General features: G+C 35.6%; 1 protein-coding gene across 7 annotated transcripts in view; it reads right to left on the bottom strand.

Annotated features, from left to right (window-relative positions):
* NfI (Nuclear factor I) overlaps positions 1 to 13078 on the bottom strand; it is a 166178-nt gene that overhangs the window by 94516 nt on the left and 58584 nt on the right. The window lies entirely within an intron of this gene.

Raw genomic sequence — 13078 nt, 5'->3', positions numbered from 1 at the left:
TTTTAGAAGGTTAAAACATCATAAAATTTATGAGCATTTTTCATATCCTAAGACAGAAGTTCCCAGTCTGCCCCCAACCCCTTCATTGGAAATCCATGCGGGACTATGATCTGGACAAAAATCCTTATTTTAACATTATTATGAAGGGGGTGTTGCAATCCATGGCATTCAAATACCAATCACTCAAAATCCGGGTACTGGCAACCTATTGACCCTTTCCATTCCAAAGTGATTGTTTTCAGAACATCTTTCCAACATGTTGCATTCAAAGAAGAAAAAAAAACTGGTACATGACACGGCCAAAATGACACAGAGGCTTCAGGCTGGAACAATTTTCTCATGCATATTGAGCAACTGCGAACTAAATAACCGTTCTTCCTTTTATAGATAATTCCAAACAGCTTATATTTTTATTTACAGGAACGTGACTTGGGCGGACAAATTCAAGGAAATAAATATATGTTTTATCAGTCACCATTTCCAATCAATAGTTGCATTAATAGTGGGATCAGACACATACACACAGGGTATGGCCATTTGAATCTTGTCCCATAACTCCAATTTCCAGATTTTATGGTAAATTCTAATCTTCATAAATAATTTTCTAATTTTTACGTTTGTGCAAGCTTGCACCCCACTCAAAATTTTATATCCCGGTCGAAATGAAATCCTCAGTACCTGCCCCCCCCCCTGCCATCAAAATATTAATGTTTGTACCAGTTTTGCCATAGTTCCTTCCGAAATCGCTCCCTAGAAACCTTAACAGGGTATTCAAATTTAATTGTAATTATTTTCTAACAAACCAGGAAATAGGCAATTACCGATACTTCTGGAAAACCGAGGAATCAATGTTTATATTTACTGTTTTCCGACAAAATTAGAGATTCACAAAACATTTCTTCGTCGAGTCAGAAGAATTTTATCTTTTGAACAACTGTAATCTGTTATGTTGCCGACAGGCACCATTATAGTGCAGACGGAGATTAAAAGAAGAAGTTAAGTCAGAGATTTTAATCTCATGTCTAATTTAATATGTGCTAAATAAGATATAAAGTTGCCATCATTTATGGAAAAACAATAATATGCTTTGTTAAATGATTGTTATGACCATTATTGGGCTCATTCTACTCTAGCAGATTTTCAGGGGAAGCTCCAGTCGTCTAGTCCTCCAAAAGTGACATCAATTTATATGCATTAGGTGCTGATAAAGAATTTATGGGGGAGAGGGGTAGAAGGGTACACACGTCTTAAGCTACACCCATTAGTATTTCTTACTCTCCATCCCTTAAGCAGAGCTATTTTCGACCTTCAGGGGGAGTACGTCCCAAGCCCTCCATGGTTCTGCCGCTGCCACACGTGCAGTATACAATGTTGACTGACTTTTGAATTGGTACTATACTTGGATGTATTGCACACACCAAATTTAGCCATTTCGAAATAATAAATTAATAAAATTTAGATTAAAGATCTAAGCCCCTACACTAGCCATATTATTGCCAATAAATCAGTCCGAGACTAATACAACTGAAATATATTAAATGTGAGTTCAGAATTGGAAATTTTCTGGAAAGATTGTCAAAGCTTGAGGAATAGTTATCCAAAATACTATTTGTAAGACTACAGTCAATGATGCTATTTGGACCTTGTTCCTGTTCAAAACGCCATTGTTAGAGGCTTCTAAATTTAGTTTTGGACAAAACTAAATTTGGTTCAGTTATCTATGCATGAATTTAAATCAAATAGTGCAACAAATTCAAGCATCAAAAATGTAATTAAAACCATAGAGATAAATTTTTAGTCTTGGAGAAAACAATTATTTGTTTACAGGCCAGAAAACTAGGTGGACAAATTTTAGCCGATTTTGGGATACTTTCCCGGTAAAACAGTTAGCTACCCAGACTACGTCAAGGGGCAGCTCACAGTGAAGTATTGGCTGAAAAGGGTATAATCAGGTTGTTTGTCAATTAATTTGTTCTTCAGTATAATTTTTTTTTAACGGTACAAATAACACTGAAATACGATTATTTCCGATGAATAGTCACAATATTGTAACATGAATGTGAAACGACATAATTCTCTTTAAAACACAAACTCTTCCATCAATCATCTCTTTTATATTAGGAGAAAGTTCAATTCATAAAGAAACAGTATTTTCACATCGAGAATAATCGCTTTCTTTTGTCATGGAAATCCAAAACGAGAAACTATACTTAAAAAAAAGTTTTGTATATGAATTAAATCGAGCAAAATAACCCCGAATAAGAGAAGGTTCTAAACCTACTCAATCCTAAACTGTTAAAAATGTATACATTACAACAATGCTCAGAGGCTATAGTCTGTAAAGGAGTAAACACAATACAACATAACATAGACAAGAAGAGAGAACAAGTAAAGAAAACAAGAAAAACAAGAAGAGAGGAAGGAGAAACAAAAATGAAAGTAGTTTGATTTATTCTGCCTCAGACACCCAAACTACACAAAAAAATATAAATCTCCACAGACTGCCAGCCGCCCCCCCCTCCCAAAAAAAAAATAACGCTTTGAAGGCTCAGAAGAACGCATCAAATTCATAAACTTCAAAACGATGCAATCTTGACAGTTTCCAGAATTCTAGTAGAACATTATACGATTTTAACTGTCGGATACTAAATCTTGATCTAGTAGCTATAAATAGCGGTTTAAGTATCAGAAGAGAACTTCTAGTTTTAAAAGCATGAAGAGATGATAAACGCGTGAAACGCAAACAAAAAACACAATAGATAAACGCCATATATGCATATGCTACAATATAAACATGTCTACATATATAATGCGGCCATGTTGTGTTTTCAGTATAGGAAAATTTGACTGTTGTATAATCAGCGGGAGATCGAAAAGCAGTGGCCCCCTTCTTATAGCAGAAAAATACTTCTTGTTCTAAGTTCTATCTCTCTTCCACTTCTTTTTTGCTACTAGTCATCGAACGTTTTAAAATACATTCTAAAGTGATGTGCAGCTACATTTTTTTTTTTTTTTTCTTGTGAAATACAAATAAATTTTAATTTGTTCCATTATTAGCTATGAATTTTGTGGATTCTTTTCTTAATCATGTAACACAAATATGAAATTGAGGAAAAGGGGAAAAGCCTATAGCAAGGATTTAATTTCAGATTCGTGTGTGTACATATTTTAAACATGCGCAACCTGAAAAAAAACCGTTTAGATCAAATACAGGACAGACAGGCAGGTACATGGGAATTTGTTTCCAAGGAAGTAGATTTTGAAGAAGTTAAAGAAAATATGTAGGCCTAAGCATGAAAGGTGAAAAGTCGGAAAAACTTAAGATATCATAGACCAAGTCGCATTACACGATTTTTCGGGGTGACATATAGAGTAGTTGCTAATTTTAATGTTCGTTGTTCTGCATTCATTTCATTTGCAGTATTCAAATACTGTGTTAACATTCATTTCATTTCATGCTGCATTCATTTTCAATGAACGACCAAAATTATATAGATTCTTTACGAAGCGGAAAGAATCAGGCAAGGAATAATAAGTCTTTACTGCCAGTTCCAAATATCAGCGTCGTGTATGCGCATATTTCGAACAGCTAACGGGTGATTTCAAAAATAAACTATTTATAACACTTAATTCGTAGCATTAGTGCTACTCCAACAATGAAATAATATATACGACACTGCAAAAAAAAATTACATTAAGGCCTATTCACAACGAGATTTTAATAACCTCAAGGATTAGCTAATACTAATTTTTTCAGATTGATTGAATTCAAACCGTTTAACAACAATTATTTCGCTACCATTCAGAGTAAGAATTAGTCAAAACCCAAGTTCAGCTGGTTTGAACTTGGCTAAGGTTGGCGAATAGAAATTTCCGCAATATCCCGATCGATTCCAAGAAGAATCGTATTTATTTGTGAAATTGAGCTACAGACACTTGGAAAATCCCAACCAATATTCGATTTTGATAAAAACTGAATGTGATTGAAAAACATTTATTAACTTTTTCTGAAAAATAGCAGTCACTTTATTGAATTAAAAAGGGTCTAATGTTATTTTCAAATTTTGTTGAAATTATGTTTCTTCTTAAAGATTGGTGTTGAAGACATTCAAAATTTTGTGAAAGGGTCTATCAGAGCATTCTTCAAAAAAATATGACTGGCGAGTCACTCTGAAGTTACGGGGGAAATCATGGGATTGATCGGTTTCAACCTTCAAAATACCGAACATAAAAAGCACGCGTTAGGCGATGCCAAGTTCAAAAACACCCTGAACCTCAGTTTTAATAAAGTCTTATTGTGAAGGTCTCTTTAAGCAGCGTCCACATGCATTTCTAGCTAAGACCTAAATATCTAGACAAATTTCAAAAGAAAAACATCAAGATCCAGGCTGTTTTGTTCACATGGTGCTTGGCTGCAAGGAGTCAAATTGGATAGGCATCCAACTATAGAGTCTAGAACACCATTTCTAGGATTTCAGATTCTACCAATCAGGATGCATTTTTTGGTTTGCGCATAGAACACTAGCGGGAGCAGTATATGAACATCACTTTCAGCCATTAATTAAAATCTTCTGCAAGGACTTTACCAACACTCTCCCTACCAGCTAAGAGTACAGGAATAAATCCTAACCTTGCTTTTATTCTATTGTCCTCTGGTCAACAACAATTGTAAACATTCTTTGCTTAACAAAAAGTTTAGGAAAATTAATAGGCGTTCGTACAAGTTTCTAATTCCACGGCAGCGTGTGCAACTTCACACGCCTGAAAGTCAATTTCAACAAAAGTAAACTATTTAGAATATACACAACATCTGTTTTATTCTTTTTCTGCATCTCCCAGCCTTTTCCAAGACATTATCCTCCTAATGGGAGTTAAAACATAACATACTTTCCCACATTTCCGGGACCTACGGAAACGGGTGCGGGCGGATGCTGTATGTGTATGTGTATTATTCTATGCTTTTCTTAATCAACAGACCAGCAAGTCTGGGAGTTTACATGCTACTGACAGAGGTCTTTGTTATTACGATGCAAAAAGCCGTGATATAATGCGCTTTTCGTGTTTTCTGAGAAAGACTAAGATTAAAAGACATTAGTTACTTTATGTGAATTTAAAATAGCATATTTTGAATAATAACTGAAAGTACGAAATTTCTATTTTGCATTTTTAAAGCTTGGTCTAGAACAAACACTTAGTCGGCCGTCTAAACAAAACAAGTTTCCTCAAAAAAATTTGTTGAGCAATTGCCGGTTTTTGTTACTGGACTGCATGGGAAACTATAACGAAATTTAGCCTATATTTAGAACAAGAATAAAAAAAAAAGAAAAAAACGAGATAATTCTAGAATCCACAGACGCCACTAATCAAGGAAGCAAGCCCGATAACCATATATGGCGTATCCAACTCAAAGCTTTTTTGTGGGAAATTTGTCTATCTTAGACTGCCACAAAGTTTGATCAGTCTCCCCTCCCCCAAATATCAAGCTGTTTAAATTTTTACTACGGTTGCCTACGCTGTTTACGTAATGCACGTAAATTTTGCTCATTGACAAAGTTGCAACCTACCCTAAAAATGTCAACCCCCCCTCCCCCCCAAAAAAAAGTATCTGTCCATGTGTCAGATTACTAATATTCGTATACATTAGATCTGACTTTTTTAAAATGTATTTAACATCGGTTTTAAAATGAATTTGCATTACTAAACCAAGAATTCCTAGAAAAATACTGTAAATCTGGACAGGAGTTACGGTGGTGCAAGAGTCCATGAAATCATGCGGTTTTTTCGTTTTTTTTTTTTTTCGGGACTGGAAAATCTTGCTTTAGCTATACTTCACTGCAAGTTACCAAGTTAGACTCACTGCAAAGTTTCAAACCTATCAGACTGAACATGTTAGGAACGAGTTAGCTGAAAAGGCAAAATTTCTGATATTCAGCAGGAAATTCTAAATTAGCTTCGACAATTAACTTGGAAATGAACACAAGGCACGATTCGGCGGCCATATTTCTTTCTAAATTTAATTTCCATGAAAATTTATTAGCATAACCTCTATTCTAGTTTTATTTAGCACACTTCTTACAGTCACAACTGCAAACAGGGGGGGGGGGGGGATTCCATCAACATGGGTTCGAAGATAAAAGTTCAAGAAATTTCGACTGAAAATATAGTGTTTCAGACAGAGGCGACCCCGTCGTCTTGAAGGAAGGTATTTTTAAATTTTTAACAAGCGCAATCTTGCAAATAGGAGGGGAGTAGACGAGAGAACTCCCCCAAAAGCAGTCCACGTGAGAAATATTAAAAAAAAATTGATTGAAAATACAAATCTTGAGGTATTGGAGACCCTGTTGCCTTGAAAAAAGGGTATCGGTGTCAATGACTAGTTTTTTTTTACCCTTTTCACCAAAGAAGTTTGCATTATTGTTTTCAACTCTTTTGTAACGAATGAAAATATAAGCTTTTAGTCAGGCCGACAATCAAAGAGCCCCAAAACTAACAAAAAAGACAATTCAAGACGGTCAATAACATATTCAACTTGAGCTACTGAAATGGTTCAAATGTCATTCCAAGTTTTTTCGCAAATTAACATTCAATTCCTTACTCAATCCCAGCTTCTAGAGGCCAGGGATATCGTTGATTCTTGCAGGATTTTTTTTTTTACACACTTTATGCTCACTTATCCTCTTTCAGTAGCAGTCCCTAATTCGAGATGAAAAATCGATCTTCATTCCAACAGAAGGAAAGAGAAGCTAGCGTCTGCCACCCATTCAGTCTTTGTTAACTGCCCGACCATCAATCACCCAAATGACTGTCACTAGAATCAAGTCTAGATTTGTAAAGTTGATGACAAAATCCCCCTCCATCTCCCGGAACACACCCACAATAAATTAGTTCTCTCTATTCCTTTTCATTTCGTAAGGAATGAAAGCAGAACCAATCCTAATTTTCCAAGTGTCCTCTTCAAGCGATGTTGAATTAATCCTTTCCCTAGGTGATAGTCCTACATAAGCAAATACGCTAAGTTCATAGCAGTATCCTTCAAGCAAACGCTAACGATAAAATTTGAAAAAGAGGAGATAATTTTAAGAATAGTCAAACACGGGGTGGGGTGGGAACGGTCAGTAAAATGCGTTGGGCAACAAGAATATTATGAAGCCTATCGTTTCAATTATTTTATTTTTTTAGTAACTTTTTGTCACGTTTCTAAGTCCAAGGAGTTGCCTATTCTCCGTCACCTTGTACACATCTCAGGACGCCACGTGTGCACACAGTCCCGCCAAACTTGGCACAGTTTCTGCACGCTTGGTAGAGTTCTGCCACGTTTGGCACACTTCCGCCACGCTCAGCACGCATCTCTTGGTGTTCATAATTTCTAAAAATGGGGGCCCCCTTGCTCAAGTCATACTGTCAAGCATTAAATGGCAAGGGCAGATAAGGTAATTGTGTAAAATAAGTCCTAAATAAACAAAGCAACGTTGTTCACGAATGACGAAAGAAATACAAGATATAAGTCCCTAAAAAGGAGTTCATGATATAAATGTAGGGCAGCAGACATACTATTTGAATAATAATTTGCGTAGCCACAGACACGAGGAAGGGTACGGGAAATACACAAATGAATACTATAAATTAATGAATAACAAGTTCTACTGGCCCTCTTCTGGGTATATACGCAGGGATGTATTTCGAAGTTGGACTGGGAGGACATAATACGGAAAAAAATTACGTTAAACAATCAGACGATTAGTTTGAAACGTGCAAGAACTTGAAGAAGATATAATAAAACCCCCAAGGTTTCACGGGATCGTGTGCCCTGCCCTTAGCCCGCCCCTGAGTTTAGGTCTTTAAAACTACAAAAGAATAATATTAAACTGCGTCAAAGTACTTTTTCAGCAGTATGTTTCAAACACCAAACCGCATGAGTGCACACCGAATTCACCCAAACCCCTTATAAACTACCGCACCCAAATCCCAACCCCAAAACTACCGGGCATAGAGAATTAAAATCGAACCCAAATGTTGGAAAAAGAAATATGTTTCGATATAGAGGAGGGTCTTTGATGTATACAAGGGACGGAAAGTTTCCTGTATAAGGGTTTCGGACAAGGCGGTTCTAATAGTGTACTTCTTGTTTTGATCTGACTCTTTTTTAGGAGTTATGGGTTTTTATATTTCTTAGCACTGGACGTGATCGTCTCTTACTAGGTTGCTAGCTACCGCTGCAACCCGGATGATATAGGGAACCTTCTCTGCAATATTGAATCTAAAAAATTCTACAGTCCTTGCACTACATTTGGAACTTAGAATGGTCGAATCTCAACTTTTTCAAGTAGATTAAACTGAGAAAATTATAGTCTGACCTTGCCATGGGGCAATATTCCTAAAAAAGCAGCAAAGAGAGGTTTTTTCACAATTCTACCACCAAACAAAACGCAGCAAATAAAAATTAATAATTATTAATAAAAACAGTGACTTAAATAGACCAAACATAAGCATACATTTTTCTATAACTGTTTTCCTTTTCTTATGAATACAAATGTTGCATTAGTAATGCATGCTTGTAAAATTAGTCTTCCTGGTTGACCACAAGAACTGGACAAGATACATTGATGTAAGGAAAGTCTTGTTTATCCGTAATACAAACTTTTCTATCAAGTCAGAAAACAATTGTTCGAAAGTAAAATACTATGGTAGTAAAAATACAGCATCAGCATAATTATAGATATCAAACAATAGATGAAAACTCAATAGAATATCAAATGATAACGTAATGTCAAAAATTACAATGCTACATTATTTTACAAAGAATAAATACGTTTCCAAAATATATTCTATCTTCCTTCCTTTTCTTTTTTGTAGACTTAAGTCATAAAGGCGATGCAAAATTAATTGAAAGATCGACGTTATAGTTTTCAATTATGGCTCGTTTTCTTTCTTAAAGAAAAAAAAATGCGCGTTTTGGAATAATACGTTGACCACAAAATGATAAATCGGCAAATCGGCAAGAAATTTTAATGAAATAACATTTGTGATCCGTATTACAAACTTTCCCATACTCAGGAAATAATGGTTCCTGGATATAGAAAAAAATCGGCGGAACTTTGGATGCCAAAAAATAGATGAAAATTCAATAATATAGCAATGTCTCGCTAAGATATTTTATCTTAACGAGTTAAAATCAACTTCTTTCTTTTTTTTTCTTTGAGACATAAGTTTATGTTCCTGTGAAAATTTTGCTTTGTAATTTTTCTGCTCTCCCACAATTACAATACATGAAAAAAAGACGAAAATTTTATTACTATTCAAAAGCTCATATTAAGCTCCATCAATTTGCCAAATTATTTTTTAAATTTGCTGCATAGAGTTTCCTAGATTGAGAAAATTTTGAAAATTTGTTGAAAATCATCGAAAAAAAAGACAGTTTTCATATTTTATAAGCGAGTTTAAATCCTTCTCTAAGAAAAAGTATAAGTGATACTATAATTAATAGATCTGAGACTTATGATTCCATTGTGGTAAATCGCATTGGAAGATCCAGGGGGCTGGGGGCGGGGGGCCAAGATTTATTCTGGTGCCCTCATTCCTTTTTTTTCCATTCTTTTTTTGGTACTTATGCATTAGATGGTCACTTCTATATACTGCTAAAAAAGTCCAGTTTGGCTAATGTTAATGAAATAAAATAAAATAGGATTAATATATAATAGTTTATAAACAAATTTGGGCTATATATTTGTACATTAGGGGGGGGGGGTAAAGCATAGCATATATTAAATACGTAACAAAACCTAACCTAGGTACCTCCCCCCCCTAAATCCCAAAACACAACAGTCTCAATATTGCAAATGTAATGAAAATCACGCTTTGCATAGCATTTCTCTATAACGGTCTCTTGCAGTTAACACCTGTTTTTCGTGACTGGTTTCCTTGCACAATATATAAAAGTGACCATCTAATGCATAAGTACCCTTTTTTAAACTGTCAATTTGGTCAATTATTGGCGCCCTTGTCACATTGCCTTCCCCCCCCCCCCGAGATTTTGCTCTAGATCTGCCCTGGTATATTGTCCTTTTAGCGTAAGATACAGATGCAGACTTGTCGAAAAATTGCTACTTTAAGAGGAAAAATATGTCTCAAGTGCAGAAATGTCAGTAGGTTTCCGACACTCACGTGACGAGTTTTACACGCGGTTTTGCAAATATACTATTTTGCCTCACGGATGGTGCGTCGAGTTGGAACTTTCAGGAAGCTTTTTTTTAAATTGGTTCGGGGGGAGGGGGTAAGAGGACTTAGAATTTTGTTTTTGGGGGGAAGGGAACAAAATACTTTTTCTCCGGTCCTCACAAAAGTGCATAAGCTACAATTTTTTTTCGTACTATGGCTGTCCTCCGATAGCCAATTCGGCTAATTAAACTATTTAAACTAATTTAAACTAATTTGAACTATTTAAACTAATTAAGCTAATTAAACGAATTTTGATCCTACGATATTTTTTTTACCAAACTAATTTCTAAATCACCCAACCCAAAGAGGAGTTCTGAATTAACAGCATAAAGGACTTTTCACGAAAATACCGGTCTATTCAAAGCACAAATATATTAGGGCAAAGCATGAATCATTAAAAAAAATAATCAGTATTATTCTGGCTTCCTGCTCACCTTCGTGGATCGTTCACCCGTAAAGATGCCTGATTTGAATGTATGCCTTGGCTACTAAACAGTACTTTTCAAATTACTTAAAAAATTTAGTCATGAGCCTCGAGATATTTATATGTTTTTTGAAGGTGATAAAAATTGCCGAGTTTTACAAATGTAAAACCAACAAAGGTGTCGTTTACTGTGGAAAAAGGAAATCATTTGAAAGGGAACTACTGTGTCGACGTTGAGATTTTTTTCTAGCCTTTGCTGACTTTAATTATACATACTACGTCGTTTCTTTTATACGTGGGGGGATGATTAGTGTGTGAGCTCGTTCATAAGTTGCCGAAAAATTTGATTAAAGATATTCAGAATTTATGAATTCAAATTCCGGTTATTATTACTACGCCTGCAAAAATTCAAAACGCGGTGTGCGACACCTTTTTTGTCAGCGAACTTATAGCCAGCAACCATAAAACTAAAACACCCTTTGGTCTTCAAAAGCTTTGGAAGTTTTTCCCCCGAAATGCCTTATATCGCCCTTTGCCGCTCGCAAAAATAGCGGAAAAAATTAATTTTTGGATACCAACATTAAATCGTCGCTACTTGTCAGCCAAAAAGAACCTTCCTTTCGCAAACAATGGTTGGTGGTACAGTCAAAACCCAAATTTCCAATTTCCCCACTTTTCTGAAAAGTGTATATCGCGTGACCAAGGCCGTATCCAGTGTCGGACTCGTAAAAACGTAATAAAAATGCATAAAAACACATTTTGATGGGTTCTTTAAACCTTTTTTTCACACCCCTCCTCCCAAAAAATGAGCCCCTCCAACAAAATCCTGGATATGACCTTGGGTGTGACTTCTGAAAATCCGAAGCTAACTTCACAGCTTAATAATTCAGCTTTCGGACAAAGCTTGCCATAGTAGCCAGAGTTCATCATTAATGTCAGGTTCTTTCAACAGGGAGCGGGGGAATCAGCAGAACCAGTTTAGCGTATTATTTTCATAGTGTTCCACTTTTAAATCAATTTATAATGCACAAGGGCCCCATTAAAATAACTCACAATGAGAAACTGCAGTCAATTTTTAAAATTGGGTGGCCAAAGCTCGTGGCTTAATTGGGTGGCTTATCGACTCTTATAAGACTCGACCAAGCCCGTATCCCAAGAATATTTTCAAACAGTTGGTGGTAACGAACTGTAAGTATGGAGCAACTAGACGCAATAGAAACCGAAACTCTAACTGAAGGAAATTTGCCAACAATTAATACATCAAAAGAATTGGTATTTTCCTGCTGATTTTTAAACAAAGGATATGGACTTATCCTTTACACAAAGGATTTTTAAACAAAGGATAAGTCCAATGTCAAATCCAAGGTTTCTCCTTCTGTGTTCTAAAAACCCAAGTTTTCTACAACTGGGGCATATTATATTGACACTCCAAACAAAACCGAGCCCCCCTATTTACCTATATTTGCGTTTGTCCCACTATTTTTGCCTGACTCCCCTATAGATTTTCAAAATACCTTTTTAGAGTATTTTCATTTAAAAATGCCGTTTTTTGTCTTTTAACTGATAAAATTGAAAAAAAAAGAAAAAATTACTACCCCACTAGATAATAAATAATGCATTTTGCCCCCCTATTGCAGAAATAACTGGGTGCGGACTTTGTCGCTACATGGGTACCAAAAAGAACTATCCTAACAGAAACAACTAGTTGGGGTTCATGGAATTTGGAATACCTTGAAAGTTTCCTCTTCCATTGCCGATTTTTTTTTTTTCCTCTTAACAATGAGGTTACTTCTATAGCTCCTCCTCACCAGTACATATCTACTTTTTCAAAAGAAATTTCCCGGGAAAGTAGCACGAAGGGAAGCAATAGATCTAACCAATCAGATGTCGTGTCAAGGGATAAACATATACGAATAGGAATTGAATTACTCTTAGAAAATTTAGAGAGATGATGACAGAGTAGGTACACAGGCCTATTGGCTGGAAGACGAATGTTCCCATTAGCAAAAAAGGAATAGGAAACTGTGCTTAATGCAGTCCAAAAAAGGGTACTGTATTCGATTAGCGAGAGCAATCAGTTTCAAATTATTGGTACTTTTCTTTTACTAAGACATGATATCAATTACAACTTTTTTTTTTTCTTAAGGGAGTGGGTGGATGATACAGACTAATTAATTGCGTTAGGTCTCAATACTTTGAACGGAAGAGATATCATATGTTAAGTATCTGTTTTTTTCAATTGTTCGAAGTTTAGAGGGGTCATAGCCCTCTGCCCATGCCCACTCATATGGACAATTACATAAGACAGTCGGACATAATCGGCTGGAGCGAAATATTCAATATAACTCCCGACATCAACTAGAACAAAACTAATTAAACCTAAGTCGCTGATAAAAAAAAAAAGCATGTCCCAACCCAAGGGCGCTGTAAATCTTTTCT

This window comes from Artemia sp. Qi Xiang Cuo, chromosome 14 (genome assembly GCF_049724085.1).
Source record: "Artemia sp. Qi Xiang Cuo chromosome 14, ASM4972408v1, whole genome shotgun sequence".
Lineage (NCBI taxonomy): Eukaryota > Metazoa > Arthropoda > Branchiopoda > Anostraca > Artemiidae > Artemia > Artemia sp. Qi Xiang Cuo.
This window is presented reverse-complemented; position numbering and strand designations above follow the sequence as displayed.